We start from the raw sequence: 22,389 nt of genomic DNA, 5'->3' as shown, positions 1-22,389 counted from the left end.
GGTAATGCTGGACAGGTGATATTATTTCTAGTCCACCCAGGTGCAGAGCTGTCCTAGGGCCTCAAACTGGAGCTCAAAGCTGCTTGTAAAAAAGAGTAAGTCAGAGCAGGACCCAATCCAGGAAAAAACACTGTTTTGCACAATCTAGAGTAATTTAGAGCAGGGTACAGCCTGATTTCATCAAGAACCTTTCTCAAAACCAAAAACCAAAAAGCTGTCTCTAGTTCATGGGCCGCTTACAGCTCCTCCTCTTCCAGAAGCGCTAAACTTGTTCTGTGGCATTGGTCTCATTCTGTCTCCCATTCCATGAGTCTCTTGTCTCAACTCTCTGGGTAGCCTGCTTACTCTTGTGTGTCTTACCCTCAAGATCTAGCCTGTGTTGGATGGACAGTCATTTATCCACGCTAGCTGGTTCCTGGGCAGATTTGTTGAGACAGACAGGCCGAATAGGGCAGTTATTTCACACAGTCAAAACTAAAGCAGTTGGAAAACATACTGAATAATTTAGAAGTCAGTATATTAAAACTCACAATAATATTTGAGGTTTAAATATTTTATTTATACCCTAAACAGAATTTATTATCATTTTGCTTTCCCAGATTTAATGGAAGCAAACACATCAATAATATTTTCAAAAGCTACTTCTGGAAAAAAAAAGTTGGCTCTTGAACTATCCATAAAAACATGTATCTAGGCCCACATTTTCCTTTTGCCTCAGGCTCTAATATGGCTTGGCATGACATTGTGAGATCCTGTAATGAAAAGTTTGAAATTCTGTTACTCATAGCTATTTAGCATTCGTTTGGTGTTTTGAACATACCGTGTTAAAATGTGAGGTTTGGGTAACCTCCTTTGACGGTGCCCCAGAGGCAAATACAGCTGCCTACAGTGAATAGGTGGGTCTCAGGCCTAACCTTAGTAGCTGAGGCTCAGCACAGCAGCTTTGAGCTGCTGGGGAGAAAGTGCAGTGGATTGCTGAAGAGCTAGTGCCCTGCATAAAGGACACTCTGCACACTTCATTTCTGAAACAGTCATCCAAAGAGATCTTCTGCCCTTTCACGTAGCCTGTGCTGGTTTCGAACTCCCTACATAACAGAGGCTGGGCTTGAACTCCTGATCCTCCCATCTCCAGTTCCCAAGAATTGAACTTTATCTAATTTTAAACCTTTTCTTCATTGCAAATTATGTTTTTTGAATAATGGAACTTAAAAAGTCACCAAGTCAGGTGGCACACGCCTTTAATCCCAGCAATCAGGAGTCAGAGGCAGGTGGATCTCTGTGACTTAGAGGCCAGCCTGGTCTACAGGCTAGTTCTAGGACAGCCATGGCTACATGGAGAAACCCTCTTTGCATAAAAATAGCCAAAGAGTTATGGGTGTCATAGCCACGACCAAGTTGCTTCTGTTTCAGTAAATAAACCCCACCTATGCTCACAAAAATATCTTAAATTAAAGAAAATGGGTCATCGAGAATACATGGAAGTTGAAAGGGTTCTTGTTGGGAAGAAGGGGTTTATATGAGAGGACAATGGGGCGAAATACGATCAAAATGCATTGAAATAGTCAATAAGTAAAACTGAATATTTTTAAGGAATAAAATCAGTTAGATTAAAAAACATTGGCCCATGTTTCATGCTTCTGTCTCAGACTGACAGAACCTAGTCTGATAGGTTTATATATTTGTTTTATCTATTTAAATATTTTAAAATAAAGCAAAAATGAAATTTTCATAACAAAAGCCACAGAATTATATAAATTGATGACAGATTGATAGATGACTGACTGATAATACACACACACACACACACACACACACACACAGAGAGAGAGAGAGAGAGAGAGAGAGAGAGAGAGAGAGAGAGAGATCTCCATTGTAAAGGCATCTGAGCACAATTCCCTTGGCTCCCAATTCCAGGTTCGAGTCTATCATTGCAGAGAAGTCAAGGTGGCAGGAATTTGAAGCAGCTAGTTATACCGAATCCACAGTGAGTAGAAGAGAGCGATGAATTTGTGCGCACATTCTAGTGCTCAATTCATTTTCTCCATTCGTACAACGTATGATCTCCTCCCTAGGGAATAATGCCACTCACAACTGGCAGACCTTCCCTCATCATTGAATGCTATCAAGACACAAGTGCAAGAGAAATTCTCAGACATTCTTCTTCATGGTAATTCTAGATTGTGTCAGGCTAATAAATCAAACTAACAATCATGGATTTGGACAGATGACTCAGTGCTAAGGAGCTCTTGCTGCTATTGTAGAGGACCCAGGTTTGTTCCAAACACCCATGTGGCAGCTCACAACCATCTATAAAGCCCATTTCCATGAAATTAACCCTCTTCTTGGTTCTTTGGGCACCAAGAACAAATGTGATGCACATTCATGCATACAGGCAAAACACTTATGCACATAAATAAAAACTAATCAATTAGAAAATAAGCATCACTTCAAGATACATGTCTCTTCAGGCTGGTGAGATGGTTCAGAGGGTAAAGGTGCTTGCTACCACAGTTGATGATGTTAATTCATTTCCTGGAACTCACTGGTAGGTGGAAAGAGAAAACCGACTTTTACAGATTGTCCCCTGACCTACACACATACATTCCTTGACTCATGCGTACTCACATACATACACACACAAAAAAATACATTGTTTTCGTGGCTCTCATATGCAAATTGTCTGCCTTTTTCTGAAGCCCAACCTTATTTTCCATGAAAGGAGGAAGTTTCATGCCTGCATACAGATGAAGTGATCATTTGGGGTTTGGACATGTGTTTTGGAAGGTGAAAAACATCAGCCAATTGACCATCTCTACCCAGAATTCCTTTGGTCATTTGGAGGGTGACAGAAAGACACCGAGCTTTTCCTTGAGCCCCCCCCCCAGTTGTGTCCAGAAGGTTCCAGTTAGAACAGCAGGCTCCTTGGCTTTTTCCCTTGCAAGCACAGGCACAGGGGGACTCCATAGGTCAGACTTCCTCCCGTCTTCCTCCAGTCTTCAGGCTCGGAACATTTCAAAGTAGCAGCCACTGCAGGGATATATAATAGGTAGATTTAGTGTTTTCTGCTTTGTATGTGTTTGAGCTTGGGACTCTCTGCTGACTTAGAGCAAGGCAGGACGGAGCTTTTACAGATGGCCAGGATGAGCGTCGCTAGGTCCTTAATGGGCTTATTCGCCAGGTCAGAGACAAAATGGAGTTTAGAGTTTCACAAAACCCCTCGAAGTTTCCAATACTAAGGTTGGTGGTCTAGCTTAGAGGCCGACAAACTACTGGAAAGGGCCAACTAGTAAATATTTCAGTGTGGGGGCCACATAGAGTCCTTCAAAATCAACCAACTCCACTGTTATATTGGCTATGACCATAATCATTAAATTTTCATTTTTACCTGCTAGGTATCACAGATTATTATTCTTGGGATTTTTTTCAACTATTGAAAAAAATGTAAGAATCCATCTGGGCCTGGTGGTACTTGTCTGTTTTCTCAGCTACTTGAGAGACTGAAGCAGGAGGATCAGGAATTCCAGGCCTCCTGGGGTTCCCCAGGGAGTACAGACCAGCCCAAGTGACCCTATCTCAAGTCATTAGTAAAGGCCTTTTGCCTGAAAAAGGAAGATCTGTGTCTTTCTCTTGAAACTCTTCTCCCTGCTCTGATTTTAAATCTAGTGACAAATAGCAACAAGAGGGGCTAGAGAGATTGCTTGGCAATTAGGGGTACTTGCTGTTTGCCTAGAGGGCCGACGTTTGCTTCCCAATCCCCACATCAGGCTGCTTACAAGTGCCTTTAACTCCAGCCCCAGGTATCTGATCCCTTCTTCTGACACCCATGGGCACCCACACACATGTGACACACACTACAGATACAGACACAAACACACACTCACACACAAACTAAATCTTAAAAAAAAAAACCTGTAAAAACATTTTACCAGATCCTTGCAACTCACATTTTATTGACATTCAAAAATGTGGGTTTATCTCTCTCTCTGTTCTGTTGTTCTTTCTCAGCCTGCTTGGATAGCATCGCTTTTATACCCAGCTCTGCATGGCTAAGATGTGATATAGTGACCTAAGGTCACATAATCAGAAGGGGTGGGCAGCCTGTGACTGACTAGACACTATCAATAAACCCTAGTGCCTCTATCTTCAGAGAGAGAGAGAGAGAGAGAGAGAGAGAGAGAGAGACTGTTTTGCCCAAACGCTAAGATGGAAGCAAATCCATCCTTACTACCTGATGCAGGTGTGCTGCCTAACTTAGGAGCCTCAGCTCTCATCCCACAGGAAAGGGACTGAGTCTCACATTTCTAATTAAGAAATTTTGGGAAGAAAAAAATGTGCAAGCAATTTTCATCACAGATTTAGACAGAAACAGGAGCTCTCTGAGGGCGTCTCCTCCACCATCTGAAATGTGTGTCCTCGTGTGTTTCTCACACCTCCTGCCCTCTCTCCATGTCTGTCTCCTGAGCCCCCTCCTTCCCTCACACTAATCTCTCTACACTGCACAGGTCTGGGCAGAGACTCTGTTTTTAAAACCTTCTGGATCCACAAAAATCAACACTAACTCTAAAGCGAGGCTTCTGGAAGACACAAAGTGGGCAAGTAATTCACGTGGAGCAGGCTCCCCCTAGCTCCGGTCAGCTTTGGGAACACAAATCTGACATGATTCCTTAAATCCAAGAAAGACTTCTTCCCCCAAACAAGCTTTAAGAGTGGATGTAAACGATGCCCTTTACGTTTGGCTGCTGAGGAACGTGTAAGCTTTTCCAGGTTAAACACATGTTGGAACAAAATGCATCACTTTTCTATTCTGTTCCAGCTACAGGGCATCCCAGAAGCACAATTTAATCCCATTGCTGGGAACTATAATTATTTTTTGCTTCTCCCGGAGACTTCTGAAAGACAACCGTAAATGATGGTGTATTCTTCTCACCAAATGGAAGGCAATTGAGTCACAAATGCCTGAAGACTGGACCCGGGAACTCCTAGAGAGAGAGCATTGGAAGGTCCCCGATAGAGGACGGACCAGTCATTTTCCTCCCACACGTTTCTTCAAGCAGACTCCTAATTTTAATTGCCCTTTGACTACATTAAGCTCTATTCCTAAAGCCCCCTCTCTCACTAGCTAATAGAAGGACATTTCCGCCTGCCTGAGGTCTGTGAGAGACAGTTCTTGTGGTGAGACCTGACAGATTGAAAGCGATCCTGGGAGGCTTGCTAGCTGGCAGCTAAGAAATAGACATAAAAAGAATGATCTTGAGTGAGCGTTCTAAACACATTAATGTTAAACTTGACATTTGTTTGGGAGTCTTGTGGACTCCATTAAAAGCTATAGTCTCTGTTCGGCATTACTGGGTCCTGGGCCTGGGAAAGTGGGATTAGGAGTTTCCCCCACACCCAGCCCCCTTCATTTAGATACTCTAATTCTCTGTAATTGTATTTATAGTGCCGAGTTGAGATTACTGGGGAGTAACCACAAACAGGTGAGGCTTTAAGAGTTTTCCTGCTTGTCTGAATGCTGATCTAAGGCAGGGCAAACTGTTTGGACTTCATTCAAGCACAGCCTAAAGTATCATCATACACTCTTGAAGGGAGTAGACAGAAAGAAAGGGTGGTTGCTCGTGCCAAGGCTGCAGTGTTGCATTATGGGGGGTGGCAGAGAGCCCAGGGCACGCAGTCACAGACTGGAAAAAAAGATAAGTTTTCTTTTTTCTAGAGGCAGCAATTCTTAAGCTAGTTCTTGAGGTTCCCAAAACCAGCACTCTCCCTTCTAGAGATACTTTGGGACACAGAGACCTAGACTCTCCTGTCCTCAGAGTCTTCCATCAGAGACCAGGGCCTAGTGCTGATATGGTCTCCTTTGCCTATACCATTCTCTCAACTAATTCTTCTGGATATAATGCCACTTGAAGTACCCACTAAATTATGTGTGTGTGTTTCTGACTGTGTCTGTCTGTCTGTCTTGAACAAATGCATGGTGTGTGTGTGTCTGTCTGTCTGTCTGTCTGCCTGTCTTGAATGCAAGCATGGTGTGTGTGTGTGTGTGTGTGTGTGTGTGTGTGTGTGTGTGTGTGTGTAGCCAGAGGTAAACTGTGGTATGATTCCTCCCGGTGCTATTCATCTTGTCTTTTGAGATAGAATCTCTCACTGGCCTAGATCTCACCAATTTGGCTGTGTTGGCTGCATTGGCTGCCTCCTTCCCTTCCCCTCCAGCACCATGCTTATATGTGGGTTCTGGGAGTCAAATTCAGGTCCTCACTCTATCACAACAACCATTGTACTGACTAGACTCTCTCCCTAGTCCCTTCCTTGCACTCTTAAAGCTTAAAGAAAGCCGAGGTTCTTTCTGCTCTGGTAGGAGAGACCTAACAAGGGATAGTAAAAGAAGCAACAGGGGAAAGGGGAAGAGATCCCACAATGGGAAGTAAAGTTAGATGTAAGAGGCGATTGGGAAAGTTCAGCTTGGCCTGCTTTGTGATTTGGCCTTGGATCCTCCCCACCAGAGATATCTGTAGCCTTTGAACAAGAGGGAACACATGGGCCAGCTGCCTTGGTTACTCAGGAGCTAAGACTGGAGAGTGTCGCTCTTTTCCCCACTGCTCTTCTCCCCTCCGCAGCTCTAAGGCGAGTATCTCTTTCTCCTCATATCTGTGACACAGTGTACTTCAGTCAGTGGTCTCATTCTTCTGAACTCTATCCTTCCTCTTCCAGTTGGAACATGTACCTTCACTTATTGGTGCGTTCCCCTTCTCAGCAAACCCCTTGGTGGAAGCCGGGTGGGCCTCTCATTGTCCTCTGGGCTGAAGAGCAGATGGTAGAAAGGCACCCCTAACGGGGGACATAAGTACGTCGACCAGTTTCACAATGAGTAGCTACAGCTCTTGGCCCCAGCCCGAGGGCCACCGGGCACTCCATCAGTATCACCGCAGGCACTCCTAGACCGGGGTCTGCTGAGGGCCTCGAGTCAACTTTGCCAGCAAGAATAATCCCGCAAAGGCCTCTGGAGCTCCTGCTGAGACCCCAGACTATAAAACCCTGAAGTCTTGGGAGGAGTTCCCGAATAGTTGGAAAAGTGTGAACAGAGCAGACACCAACCCTGTCTGCAACACCAGCCTTCCCTTCCTTCCGAAGCCACCCACTTGCCTAGCTTCTCGGGTCAGACAGGAAAGGAAAGGGAAAGGGGCTGAGAAATCCATTTATCTAGAAGAACTGGCAGTTTCATGGGAGCTAGCGCTAAGGTGGTCCATTTTTAAAGCAGAGAGTACTTCACACAAGAATGCTCAGGTGAAGACATGGTTGCTGTCAACGGTGAGCAGAGACAGTATGTGTTTGGGAGGGATTTCTGGTGCCTTTTGAGTATACCTGCCAAGCAACTGTTTTCCTAGAATAGCATTCCTGGCTCTGCCTGTTTCATACATCCATTTTGGGCTCCCATACTTCTACTTGAGCCTCAGAGAGGGGCTGAAACTTCCCTCTGGGAAGCCCTCCTTGGACCTCTCCCCTTGGAAACACACAATTATGCATCTAACTGCAAAGCCACAACACTGAATACTCATTCTCTGTCCCCAAGAAAAACGTTCTGCCTAAGCCCACAATTGGATTGCTCGTGGGAAGCTATATTTTCTCTGAGAAGCGAAAGATGTTCTGCCAGAGCAGCTCTCTCTAAGTCTCTGAGAACAACAAAGCATTGTTTGGTACCAGCAGCATTCAGACTTAGAACAATTATGTAAGGACCCGGCACCATTATAACATTGTCTCTCGTGTGACTTACATCACGTCACTGTTTCCAGATCTCTTAATCACCCAGAAAGCTATTATATTCGGGGATTACCAAGTTAATTGAAGAGGAAATCTTGGAATTCAATAAAACCTTAACAGCTCCAAACTACCTGCCGCACCTTTTGTGAGTTTTCAAGTTCTATAAATGGTCCTCTGTCGGGTGGTTTTGTTAATAGTCATGGTAGGAAAAGTTGAGGAGGGAAGAGATCACCTCATCTTCTGCGAGCAATCCAAATGTACTAAAAAGTATGTGTGGTTCAACAGACAGAAAATCTGCTTCCAAATTCCGTTCCCTACTTCATAAGTGCAGTTGAAAAGGAAGGATGTTATTGAGCTGCCCAAGCAAAATATTTTAAAAATTTAAAAGATGCTTCTAAATCTTTCACTTTGTGTGCTAGGGAAGTAAATTGGAGCTATTGCCACATGGAACCAATCAAATTGATATGTCTTTTTGAAAGCAATATATTTTAGGTTCTAGCAAAACTGAAGCAAATTGTCAACAAAATGTCACATTTTAATTTCATTTAACTCTCTTGGTAATCCTGTAATATTCTGTATAAACGCACTAGGTAATAAAAGTGAGGTGGAAGTGTCAAGCTTGGTAAGGCACACCTGTAATCTCAACCCTCAGATGGCTGAAGCAAAAGGAATTTGAGAATTTGAGCCCAGGCTGGGCTACCTAGTGAGACCTTCTTCAAAAACAAATAAAAGCAGACAGAAAAAAAAGGAGGAAAAGAAGGAGAGATGGGGATAGAGAGGGGGAAGGGAAGAGACAGGAAGTCTGGGCATGGTAGTGAATGCTTATAATCACACTTAGGAGGTAGAGGCAGGAGGATCAGAAGTTCGTAATCATTTTCTGCTACATCGTGAGTTCAAAGCCAGCCTGAACTGGCTTTGACAGGACCCTGTCAAAAAATTAGAAAAATAAAAGTAACATGGAAACACAATTGAGGTTTGGACAGTACAAGGAACGCAGTCATGTTGTGCACTCGGTGAATGGTGAACTAGACTATAGCTGGCTTTGCTCGCTACATACAGCATGTGAACTAAGTCATGCCAGCAACATATCTATTACAAGAGCACTATACATAGGCTGAATGCTTTCCTAAGAATGAAGTGACATGACTGCTAAAGATGCATGGTGGACTGGAGAGCTGGCTCAGTGGTTCAGAGCACTGGCTGCTCTTCCAGAGGCCTTGGTTCAATTCCCAGCACCCGCACAGTGGCTCACAGCTGTCTATAACTCCAGTTCCGGGGGCATCTGAAGCCTTCATCTGGCTTCTGTGATGCTGGCATGTAGATGTTAGACAGCCTAACATCCAGGCAAACACGTATATGAATAAAAACAAACACATCTTTAAAAGAATGTATTAGCCACAAATGACTTACTTTTTAAAGGTACAAGCCAATTTAAAGTAAAAGTTAAGACCTAGCTTAGGACCTGTTTTATTTTTATGCAAATGCAAGAGGGGAAATACTCCTAAACACATAAGATAAACTACAGCTTCCAGCAAAATAACAGAAGATATGGGGAATGAAAACATGATAAGTTACCAGAATCCAATAATCTAAACAAGTGTGATCTAATCTATGAGACCACCTCAGACATTTAAAAACCAAGGTGACACACGTACTAGAAGACTCAAATCAATTTTAAGTAGACATTTTGCTATTTGAGCTTGGAACGTTCAAATAGGATATGAGTAAGGGGGTGTCAGCTGCTGTAATAAAAAGAAATCACAAAACTTCAGTGGCTTAGCACATAACAAATTTCCCTCTAACTTCGCAGTGAAATGTGAACACTCCTGGTTGGTGGGTAGCTTGCTTTCCTGTAATAATTAAAAAACAGTGTTCCTCCCATTCTGTGTTCCCACAGTACCCACAGCCTCTCCTGCTGACCCTTCAGAAGCTGTAAAGAAAGATGGAATTTCTTCAAAGTCTAAGTGGAACTTGAATGGCATCAGTTCTCGTTTCATTGCAGAGAAGATGTTCACACCTAGATTTGAAGACAGCTAGGAAATTTAGTCCCCGGTCCAGCAGCAACTTCCCAGGAATAGTTTCACACTATGCAAGAGGGAGCAGGGTTCCTTTCGTGTGGCCAGAGTGCCACATTGGCCATAGAGGAGCAATATCAAGCAAAGGCAATGATATATAAAACAAGGAAGCATTTGTGTCGTGGTTCAGCGCAAGGCTGAGGGGCAGATAACACCAAAGACATGCATTACCTGAGGTGACTTAAAGTTGAGATGGAGTCAAAGGAATAGGCAAGGTTGTGCCGAGAAGGAAGGATTCACTCATTTATTCCAAGAGGTCTGGCTCGGGTTGTGCATCAGTTGGCAGAGTGCTTGCCTAGCATGTGCAAAGCCCCGTTTCCATCCGCAGCACCACATAAACCAAATATACTTATGCTTGCCTGTAATCTCATCACCAGAGTGATGGAGGCTGGACGAGCAGGGAATCAAGTATATCCTTAGCTGCATAGCTAAGGGTGTTCAAGGCAACCCTGGCTACATGAGACCCTATCTCAAACAAAAATTCCAAAGAGCCATTCAAAGGCATCATAGACTAGTTACAGCAATTTCAGTGGTTCAGAGTGGGGAAAATAAACACTCACAAAGAGCAGAACGAGGTGTGAGGTTTGATTCAGATAAGCTCCCCTCTTGGTTTAGGAAGGAGGTTGTACTCCTGGGAGCTCCCAGGAGAAAGGCAGAGGCTGGAATGAAGCCTCGTGGGGTTAGACAGCATGACCACATGGAGAAAACTTCCTGTTCAGTCAATGCAAGGCACTTTAGTTTGCTATTGTTGTTGTTATTAAGAAGGTTCACAAAAATCGGCAATGTACCAATAATGTAAAAATATACTTGTAAAGACAGAGAAGTCTGTACGGCACATTCTCAGACAATAATGAAATAATGGTAGATATGCATACCAAGTACTGGAGTGCTGGAGCTTATTGAACTTGAAGCTTGTTGAACTTATGGAACTTGTCCATCATATCTGAAGGCCTAGGTTCTATACACAGAACCACAAAACAAAAGGACATATACAAGGCCAAAGGTGCAATTTCCAGTACTGCAGACTATACATGTGTGCATATGCACATCTGCCTATCTACATATGTATCCAGAACGAAATCGATTAATAAATGTAGAATTTAAAAGTCTCTCATAGGTTACTCTCAGGTCAAGGAAGAAATAAAGAACAAAATGAAATTATTTTATTAATTTGGGGACAGGGTCTCCTGTATCCCTGGCTGGCCTCAAACTCACTATGTAAGTAAGGATGATCTTGCACTTTGATCCAAGTGCTGGGATTGCAGGTATGGATGACTATGCCCAGTTTATGAGTGCATATCAAATCCATGCCAAGCAAACCCTGTAACAACTGAACTATATTCGAGTCCTGATGGAGTATTTGAAAATTGAAATACAAATGTTGTATTGTATAATACGTGGAATGTTGTTCAGACTGTTCTTGAAAGAGAACTCATGTCCATAAATGGTTACATTGATAGAGAGTGAACGGTAACAAACTAAATAATTGCCTTTAAAAGAGAATAAAGCTCCCTACTATATAGAAATAGAACAAGCCAACTAAAGATAAGCAAATGGGAAATTTAAAAGAAAGCAGTTGGTAAACAAATCAATATTGTGTCTTTGAAAAAACATGCAGCTCTAACACCCCATGCCAAATGATTTACAAAAGAGGAACACACAGCATAATAAATTAGTGACAAAAGATTTAACAATGAGTAGGAGAGAAAGCCAAAAACACTTTGGGGGCTATTTGCCTCGCTTTGTTTCTGTAGCACCCTCTCTCTTTCTGTATTAAGACTTTTATTGTGCTATCTTTTAACCATATGTTTATTTGTCTCCTTGTATTAGCCATTCTTTCAGCCAGAAACAGGTGGTACACTCAGAAAGGTTTTATGGGAGGAGACTTGATAAAGGGACTATTTCCAATGGTAGGTCTCCAGAGTTGAGGGGACCAACACAGGCTGCGGGCATGAGAGCATCAAGGCCATTATGCCTGAACCTAAAGGGGCAAAGAGTAGGAATGAGTCAGAGTAAGTTGACCAGAACTGAATCCTAGAAAGAAGGGCTTGCTGATCAGAGCTCAGGAAATAGGTAGATGTGTGAAGTCCCCACTAAATTTATAGTCTGGAAGCCAGAATGTGGAGAAGAAGCATATCAAACTCTTGCATCTCCTTGATGCTCATTTCTTGCCATTCCTCCAAAAGACAGGATTCTGTCTGGAACCATAAGACAGGAGGACAGAAAGTAAGGCTAAGGAGACAGCAAATAGCAATTACAATAAAGGAAGATAAGCAAAAATGGACTACAAGAAAGGAACCCATATAAGGGGAACCATAAAATTAGGTGTCTGTATCATGAGGGGGCCGGCTTGTTGGGGTATCTGTCCCACCCAGTACCCCACAGCCATCAAGTCCCAAAGAAAATCACTCACAAGACTCCATAAGATTATAAAACTGATTGGCCCATTAGGTCAGGCTACTTATTAGCTCTTACAACTTTTGTTACCCCATTATCCTTATCTACGTTAGCCACAGGGCTCAGTACCTTTCTCAGCTGGGCAGGTTACATCCTGTCTCTTCGGTGGTCTGCACAGCAATGGCAGAGGGAGCTTCCTCCTCTCTAACCTTCTCCTATTCTCATTGCCCCGCCTCTACTTCCTGTCTGGTTGACCCGCCTCTACTTCCTGCCTGGCCAATCAGCATTTTATTAAAATACATGATTGACAGAATACAGACAGTTCTCCCGCACCAGGTGCCCAGCGCTGATTGACTCAATGAAGATGCTTTCTAAGAAACAATTCTTCTATTAATGGATCTGTTTAAAAACACAGTAAAGGGTAAGAATTTCTTCATCTCAAGGCAAATTTGCTTTGAATATAAGAAAGCAATATAGGAAACACAATCCCAGACTTGCAGCAAAAATACAAACACAGAAATTGTAAGAAAAAAATATTGTAACTCAAAGGCTAAAGGGCTGGCAGGATGGCTAAGCAGGTAAAGATGCTTGCTGCCAAATCTGGTGTTCAACCCTGGTCCCCATGTGGTAAAAGGAGAGAACCTACTCCTGAAAAGTTCTTTCCTGACCTCCACACATGCACTGTGGGGCATGAGCCCAAACTCCCACATATCCCTGCACAGACATGCATAAAATAAATAAAAACGTGTAATAAAAAAGAATACAGACAAAGCTGTGTATAATGGCGCACACCTTTATGCAATCCCAGGATTCAGGAAGTAGAGGATTGCTGCAAGTTTGAGGCCTGCCTGGGCTACATAGGGAGACCCTGTCTCAAACAACAAACAAACAAATATATGCAAATAGTACAAACAAACTCTTGGCAGACACCTTCCTACAGACATAAGAATATTATGACCATCTGAACACTTAACATTAGCAATAATGTTAGGGAATGGGGAGATAGCTCGAAGTATAAAACACTTGCCAGGCAAGCACCTAAATTGAGGTCTTCAAACTCACAGAAAGCTGACCACAGTACCAAGTGTCAGTAATCCTCCTGTGCTCCTAGGACAGGATAAATAGAAGCAGGAGAATTCCCTAGGAACTTGCAGGCCAGCTGGGGTGGCATGCTGAGCAACAAACAAAGGAACTCTGGCTCTAACAAGGTAGAAGACGAGGGCTGACAGCTGACATTGTCGTCTGCCCGAAACATACAAGCTGTGATACACTCTCGCCTGTGCACACACACACACATGCACACACATACACATGAAACAGTTTAAGGGAGAAAGTACAAAAACCATAAAAACCATACCCATTTATGTCTCCAATAAATGCACGCTGAGGACATAGGGCAGGAACATAGCCTTGAGCAATACAGACAATTTTTGGAGTTTCCATCTTCATAAAGGAGAGAAGCAGGCAGGCCCATAAACTAACGAGGATAATTTCACAAGGCAGCAAGTACTCTAAAGAAAATGATACAGCATTATATGGGGAGTGGATGTGGAGGCAGGGCTCCATTCGATAAGTTTACCAAGGAACTTCTCCCTGGGAACATTTGTGCTGATGTCTTGATATTTCAAGAGTTGCTGAGGAGTCACTTTCCAAACTTGCATTGATGAAACGGAAGAAAAGAAGCAAAGGCCGTTTTCTTCCTTAACAGGAGCATTATACATGCAGAGCATCCAGAGTCAGAAACACAAGGGATGCGCTATTAAAAATATAAACATGACAAGGCTGTCTCTTTCATCAGTCTTAATTAACTTTGCAATAAAATGAGATTGAATAAAAAGAAATGAGTTATAAATATGTGAAGAGAGGAAATAAAAATGACATTCTGAGATGACAGAATTATATAAGAAAGATGTCTGAGACATCAACACAAAATTCATTAAAAACAATAAATATGGTGGGCAAAGTAGCATAATATAAGATAAAATGACAAAAGTCTGTTGCATTCCTAATAAGAGAGACAAAAAGCTAGACAATATAATGAAAAAGGAGGTTCACAATATTAAGTATGTGGTTATTTACTTAATTTGAGAGAATAAAGATATATTGAAGGAAAATTATAAGACACCAAGGGGACAAGTAAAGCAAAACATGAATAAATGATGCTATTTACCAGGAAGAAATAATGCTGGAGAGATGAATTGTTATAAAGACATTCAGGTTGGCAGATACATTTAATGGAGCACAAATGAAAGCCACCGAGAAAAGTTTTACAAGATTTGACAAGGTTTTAGGAAAATTCTTCTGAAAGTAAACAATGAGTTTGAAGCAAAAGAAAAGTCAAAAATTACCAAATCTATACGATATTTGTTTTAAATAATATTTGAATGTGTGTGTGTGTGTGTGTGTGTGTGTGTGTGTGTGTGTGTGTAGCTATGTGGAGTCCGAGGACAGCTCAAGGGAGCGAGCTGTCTCTCACCACTTGAGCCCTGGGGTAGAGCCCAGAAGCACAGACCTGCAACGGGTCCCTTTGCCTGCTGAGTCAGCTCTCGGAGCTGATACTTGTCATTCTGCATCTGATGCTGAAGAATGCACAGGTAGGGTAGATGTTTTCCACCTTTTACTAAAGAATGTGGTTTGGCCCCCAGAATAGTTTTGACGATTTACTGATCCAACATACAATAAACCAGATAACACATAATAATAGAAAACTAAAGCACTGCCTTAGTGAATGGATTGAATTGAGGATAAAATAAATGGAGACATAGCTTCGAATACACAGCGCAAGAAATTATGTACAATTTGAAACCATTCTTTTACTTTTGAAACAGGGCTCACTAAGTTACCCAGGTGCTCCCACAAGCTGGGATCCTAGGCCTGCATCACCAGGCCTGGCACGTCACATTTTACAATATTACAGTGACATAAAAGACGAGAGGCACCTTCAAAACTGCAATATAAGAAATAAATGTGAAGGAGTGGGAGGGTATTGGGAGGAGGGGCGGAAGTAGAAACTTTTATAAATTAATAAAAAAAAGACTTAAGCTAGCTAGAATAGGAAAAAAGACTTAAGCTAGCTAGAATAGAAAAAAAATCATAATTGGTACCTATGTGATCATTTTCTGGACATCTTGCCTTTCAAAACTGTCTATAATCATCTTGACTTAAGATGTTCAACACTGGGAATGTTTGTCTACTTCATGTACTCTTCTCCAGGAGTCAAAAATCAATTTACACATATTGACTTGCCTTATATGACTGCTATACATTCCCTTGTTAAGGTAGGATTCATATAAGTTACATGACTTTAAATATTACCCTGCCTCTATTCACACTGTGGCCTTTCTGTCTGGGCACCCTACTGTAATATGCCTTTCACAGCAGTGTAAAAGGTCATTCCTATTTAAAAGAAAGAAAGAAAGAAAGAAATGTGAAAACAAACTTGTACTATCAAATGAATTTAGAATGTAGGAAACATGTGCAATCAATATCCAAATGCCATAACAAACGCAGCCAAAGAAGATGGAGAACTTCAGGAATACAGACAATAAACTATTCCATATACAATGGAATCCTGCTATTAAGAAGCAGAAATTAGAGCAGAACCGAATTGAAAGCACATTGTTGTTTGGTTGTTTCTTCTGTTTTTCAACCTATATTTTTATTTTGTGTGGAAGAGTGTTTGGCCTGCATGCATGCCTGTGCACCATGTGCATGTAGTTCCCAAGGAAACCAGAAAAGGGGAGTAGATCCTCAGGAACTGGAGTTAAGGGTGCTGGGACCTCTCCCCAGACCCTCTGGAAGAACAGCTAGTGTTCTTAACTGCTGAGTCATCTCTCCAGCCTGGATTTTTGTCTTTTCTTTGTTTTTCTTTCTTTTTGAATTTGTAAGATTCATTCACTTTTATTTCATGTGGATGGGTACTTTGCTTGAATTTACATCTGTGTAGCATGTTTGCACCATGCCCATCAGATACCTGGGGACTTGATTTATAGAGGGTTGCGAGCCACCATGCAGGTGCTAGGAACTGAATCCAGTTCCTCTGCATGTGCATCAAATGTTCTTAAAAGTTAGAATGACTTTTCAGTACTTGATTTTTTTTTTCTTGTTTTTATTTTTGTTTTATCTTACATGGGTTAGACTGGCTTCAGACTTACTATGTAGGTAAATATGTTCTTGAACTCCTGCTTCTACTGCCCCCTACCTGTCTCAGAAGTTGGCATTACATGCATGTAATACTCCACCCAGCTTTTTTTTTTTAAAAAAAAAATCTCTTAGTTTAGGTAGAGTATCTGTTCCCTACTATACCCTCAGATGCCAGTGTCTGTCTCCTACTGCTCAGCATGTTTGCCAATATTATAGTGAGTTTGGAATAGAACAACTTTTGTGATTCAGGGAGATCCATTCAGATCCTTTGCCCATGTATTAATTTGGTTAGTTGTCCATTTTGGGGGGGGGGAGGGGCGGTTGCATTATAAGTGTTCTTTATATAATCTAGCTGCTGGGTTCTTTCAATTGTGACTTGTAGGTATTTTCTTCTGCCCTGTGAACTGTCCTGTCAGTTTCCTGACTGTGTCCTTTACAAAGTGAAGATTTGGTCAAGTCCCATGTGTCTACACTGATGCGTTTCTACATCGTTTACATTCTAATTAAATAAATCTGGGCTATGGAACCCATTAGAAGGGAATGAACGCTGGTGGGGACAAAGAACAAAAGCCTAGCATTTATGTCCTATATATTGCATTAAATGTTGTTTAGTCTTGGCCTGTTCCTGAGCCACAAATGACAGTTGTGGCTCTCAAGATGAATCCTTTATTCAATTGCAGTCATTCATTCAAAAAGTCTACACTGGTTATTATGATATGGTAAACATTATTCCAGGGACTTGGACTACAAAAATGCAAGAAGACAGTTTCTGCCCTCAAGGAGCCGACAAAGTAGGGGAGGACGGAATTCCATAGGAACCTTTGCCCTCAAGCAGACACAGAACCTCAGCTTTGGGACAGCAGGGAGCATGGTGAGAAGCATGGGCTTAAGGACGAGCTCAGATTACAGGGACCACATCTGTTTGGGGGCTTCACAAATGCTGCTCTGGCTGAAGACATTTTAAACCAAGGGGAACAAACAGTAACCACTAAATCAAAAAGAAAACCATGGCCACTAAGTAAACAACAGTTGAAGAAATGCTGAAGGGGGAGGGGGGACTTCCTAGAGGCCTTGGCTAAATTCAAACAATGTAGGGATTTCTTTGCTCCCTGATATACACACTCTCCCTTTTTATCTGTATATCTGAATTAATCCAGTGAGGTGGGACAGTTATGCTCCTTGTTAATGATTGATCAATTCAGTTATTAATGTTATTTTTTTCGAGACAAGGTTTCTCTGTGTAGCCTTGTCTGTTCTGGAACTCACTCTGTAGATCAGGCTGGCCTGGAACTCAGAGATCTGTCTGCCTCGATCTCCAAAGTGCTGGGATTAAAGGAGTGTGCCACCACCGCCTCCTGACTACTATTGTTATTTTTGAGACAGGGTGTTATGTAGCTTAGACGGTCTCCAATTCATTGTGTAGCTGAGGAAGTTCTCTGCCTCCCACCTGCTGGGATTCCAGGTGTCTAGCTCTAGGCCTGGCTCACTGGTTCTTTTCCTAAAAAAGAAAAAAAACATATTAAAAGTTTAAATTTATCCCTAGCACTAACCGTGTTTCCATGTTAAACATTTCTCCTTGAATTACAGCTAGGGCTACTTGTGGATCAGGTGCTGGGAGAAGGGAGAGAGAGAGGGTTGGGGGGAAGGGAGAGAGAGAGAGAGAGAGAACCTTGAGTAAAACAGTCATGTTTTCTGCCATAGCAGTCTGTGATGAGGCAGACACGCAAGTGTGTGTGTGTGTGCGCGTGTGCATCTAGTCTGAACTTGGAGGTCCTTTGAGATAGTGGAGAGTGTGACACCCAAGCTGGAAACTGCAGACAATGAAGTCACACAGTTAAAGGCAGGAGTCGACTAGAAGGATTTCCAGACAATGATTAAGGCCAAAAGACATTAATTAAGGCTTTTGGAGAAAAGAAAGTATCCACCACGCTGGCTGAGAAGAGGTGGCTCGAAGACAGGAGATGGACAGGGACAGATGAACACCAATCAGAGCCAGATTACAAAGGCTTGTAGAAACCTGGACAACAGGGTGAACTGATCTCTTTCCACCTCCTTGCCACTCTCTTCCCCCCTTGTTCTTGTCTTCTCCCTGCCTCCTCTTCCATCTTCTTTTACTTCTCCTCCTTTTCCCTAGCTCTCCCCACACCTATCCCCGGTTACCCTGGAATTTCCTTTGTAGACAAGGACGGCCTTGAACTGTTGGCCTTCTGTTTTCTCCTCTCTCACGCTGGGATTACAGCTGTGTGCCTCCATGCCCAGATGGCATGATCAATATTCTATTCCAGATTATCTGATGGCTGGAAGGAGAGTGTAGACCGGTGGTTCTCAACCTTTTCCTAATGCTACGACCCTTTAAAGCAGTTCTTCATGTTGTGGTGACCCCCACCATAAAATTATTTTTGTTGAAACTTCTTAACTGTAATTTTGCCACTACTATGAATCGCAATGTAATATTTTGGAGGTGGTGCTTTGTCAAATGGGTCACAACCCACAGGTTGAGAACCACCGGTGTAGCCGGATGTGGTAGTGTCCACTTGGCAATACCAGCACAAGGGAGGCATGTTGTGAGGGGCTGCAGGCAGGCCTGCTTTTCATCCTGCCCGGCTCCCGCACAGCTAGCTTAGCCCCGAAAATAACAACACACAAATTGTATTCATTTAAGCACTGCCTGGCCCATTATCTCTAGAGAGTTAGTTACTGACTAACTCTCATATCTTGATATTAACCCATTTCTAATCATCTGTAGCACCACGAGGTGGTGGCTTACCGGAAAAGATTTAGCATGTCTGACCTGGTGGCTGGCTCCATGGCTTCTGCCTCATAGGCCTCTTCCCAGCATTTTGTTCTGTTTACTCCGCCTACCTAATTTTCTGTCCTATCAAGGGGCCAAGGCAGTCTCTTTATTGACCAATGAAAATAACACAATAGACAGATAACCCTCCTCCATCAGAGGCAGAGGCAGGGAGAGTGATGTAAGTTTGAGGCCAATCCTAGTTACTAGTAAGAAGTCGGCCTAGTTAATAGTAAGTTCCAGGCTATAAAGGGCTGCAGAATGAGGACCCCTGTCTAACAAACAAACCAACCCAAAGAAGATAGGAGGCTCAGGAGCTTACTCGGTTTCCAAATTCTTAGCTAGGTGTCAACACCTTAAGTAGAACAGCAAAAGGAGAGAAATAATTAGATTTGAAAGCTAAGAGTTCTATGCGGGTTGATAAGTATGGATCAATTTGCTTTCTTCTATATGCAGCTGTTCAGTTGTGCAGCACCGTTTGTTGAAGATTCTGTCTTTTTTTCCAGTGTAGACCATGCTGGCCTTGAATTCACAGACGTGTACCTGCCTTTTCTTCCCAAATCCTGGGATTAAAAACATACATCACCACACCTAACTGAGCAAACTTTTTGGAAAAGTAATCTAGTGTGATGGCTTGCATTGTCAATTTGACAGGATCTAGAATCACCTGGGGACAGATTCCTGGCCATGCCTATGAGGAATTATCTACATTAAGTTAAATGATGTGGAAATGCCCATGCTAGATGTGGGTGAAGCTATTCCATGGTCTGGGTCCTGGACTGAATAAAAACAGAGAAATAGAACTAAATACTAGTATTTATCACTTTCTGCTTCCTAACTGAAATCTTATCAGCAGCCTCCCCTTTCTATTGCCATACCTTCCCCACCATGATAATAATAAATACTAATAAGAAACACTGATAGTGGGGACTAGAGAGATGGCTCAGTGGTTAAGAACATTGCCTGCTCCTTCAAAGGTCCTGAGTTCAATTCCCGGCAACCACATGGTGGCTCATAACCATCTGTAATGACGTCTGGTGCCCTCTTCTGGCCTGCAGACATACAGTCAGAATATTGTATACATAATAAATAAATAAATAAATATTAAAAAAAGAAACACTAATAGAACTGGGGAGATGGATCAGTAGTTATGATGCTTAATGTACAACCCCAATAATTTGAGTTTGACTCCTAGAACCCATATGGTGGAGAGAGAGAACTCACTCCTGCAAGTTGTCCTCTGACCTCCACTCTCATGCCATAGTATGTGTGGACATATGTACACACACGTAAACACATACACATAGTTTTAAGTATAAAACATAAAATGTAAGCAAATACATAAAATAGAAATCTCCCTAGCCTAGTAAAATTCTCCATTTCCCATCTTCTTTCCTAGTAGTAATTTCCAAGAAGGTGTCTGCTGTAATGATAGGTCCACCACTTTGGTCGTTGCTGTTAGTCGTTTAGGGATTCAGCATGTAACACAGTGAGGTGTGATGGCTCCCCGCAATTCACTTTCAGGGTGAATGCAGCATGATCTTGAATTCAGAGACATCCTGGGTTATATAGAAAGTTCAGAGTCAACCTGAACTACATGAGATCCTGTCAATGAAAAAAAAGAAAGGAAGGAAGGAAGGAAGGAAGGAAGGAAAGAAAGAAAGAAAGAAAGAAAGAAAGAAAGAAAGAAAGAAAGAAAGAAAGAAAGAAAGAAGAAAAGAAGGGGCTAGAGAGATGGTTCAGTAGCTAAGAGTACTTGCTGCTCTTATAGGGGACTCAGGTTCAGTTCCCAGCACCCATATTGGGTATCTCACAACCACCTGTAACTCCAGTTCCAAGGGATCCAAACACCCTCTTTCAGGTCTTCATGGATAGCAGGCACATATATGGTGCCCATACATGCATGCAAACACCCATACATACACATGAAATATAAATAAATAAAACTTGGGGAAAAAGTAAATCAAGCCCAGTGAAACAGCATGAGATGCAATTGTAAAGATTTTGAAGATGTGGTCTTGGGTGCTAGACTGGAAGCCCTGATGAGACTGGTGTATGACAGTCAATTAGAGACAAGGGATTCTAGTAGGTAGGGAATTTCAACCACACGTTGGTGCTCTAGAGCAATTAAAATGGATTGACGGATGGAAGGATTAAATTAGGAAAACCAAATTCTTTTTTCTCTTTCATTCTATATTCTTAATATTATTTATTTTACATCCTGACCACAATTTCCCCTTGTTTCTCTCCTCCCAGCCCCTCCCCCACCCCCACCCCTGCTTCACTCCTCCACTGTTTCTATTCAGAAAAGGGCAGGCCTCCCATGCATATCAACAAAACATGGTGTATCAAGTTACAGTAGGACTATGCACCTCCCATGTATCAAGTATTAAGACTGGGTAAAATGACCCAATATGAGGAGTAGGGCCCCAAAAGCCAGTAAAAGAGTTGGAGAAAGCCCCCGCTCCCATTGTTAGGAAGACGAAGAGACACAACTGTAACATATATGCAGAGGGCTTAGGTCAGTCCCATGTAGGCTCTCTGGTTGTCGGTTCAGTCTTCTGAACCCTATGAGCCCAAGTTAATTGATTCTCTGAGCCATTTTCTTGTCATGTCCTTGACCCCTCTGGCTCCCATACTCCTTTCTCCTTCTTCAGTGGGACTGATTCCCTAAACTCTGCCTAATGTTTCGCTATGGGTCTCTGCAACTGCCTTGCTCAGTTGCTTGATGAGGCCTCTCTGATGACAATTGGGCTAGGCACCAATCTCTGAGTATAGCAGAATATTAGGCATTGCTGTGCCTGTGTAGCAAGACCCCTCCCCATAAAAGACCACCACAGAGCTGCAGCTTCCGATGCAAAATACACTGAGGTTTATTGATTCATTGATTTACAAGCTAGTTTGATCAAGTTTCAACACAGCAGGTGGAGAAAAAATGGCCTTGAGCCTTTAGAGTGAGGGGTTTTTAAAGGGACAAACCACAAAGCAGGGTGGCACAAGTCTTGGCGTTTCGGGATTGGGTGTGGGTATGCAATCTCTAAAGGCTGGGTATAGTGGAATTTCAAAACAGCAACTGTCAGCAGGCAAGAATTTCAAAGCAACAGTTTGATCTGATGCCCGTAAGGACGTCTGAAACTAGTAGATATTTGGGCATCCTGATAGGGTAACTCTGACCAGTACAAACATAGTGGGTGACTTTTCCTGGAACTGTTTGTAACTTTTACTGGGGCT

General features: G+C 42.5%; 1 long non-coding RNA gene across 1 annotated transcript in view; it reads right to left on the bottom strand.

Moving 5' to 3' along the window:
* Positions 1 to 537: 537 nt before the first annotated feature.
* LOC146889231 (uncharacterized) overlaps positions 538 to 22,389 on the bottom strand; it is an 87,959-nt gene continuing 66,107 nt past the window's right edge. The window contains exon 3 of the long non-coding RNA XR_015000331.2: positions 538 to 3,027. This is a non-coding gene — a long non-coding RNA (uncharacterized LOC146889231). The remainder of the gene's footprint in view (positions 3,028 to 22,389) is intronic.

This window comes from Myodes glareolus, chromosome X (genome assembly GCF_982192425.1).
Source record: "Myodes glareolus chromosome X, mMyoGla1.1, whole genome shotgun sequence".
Lineage (NCBI taxonomy): Eukaryota > Metazoa > Chordata > Mammalia > Rodentia > Cricetidae > Myodes > Myodes glareolus.
This window is presented reverse-complemented; position numbering and strand designations above follow the sequence as displayed.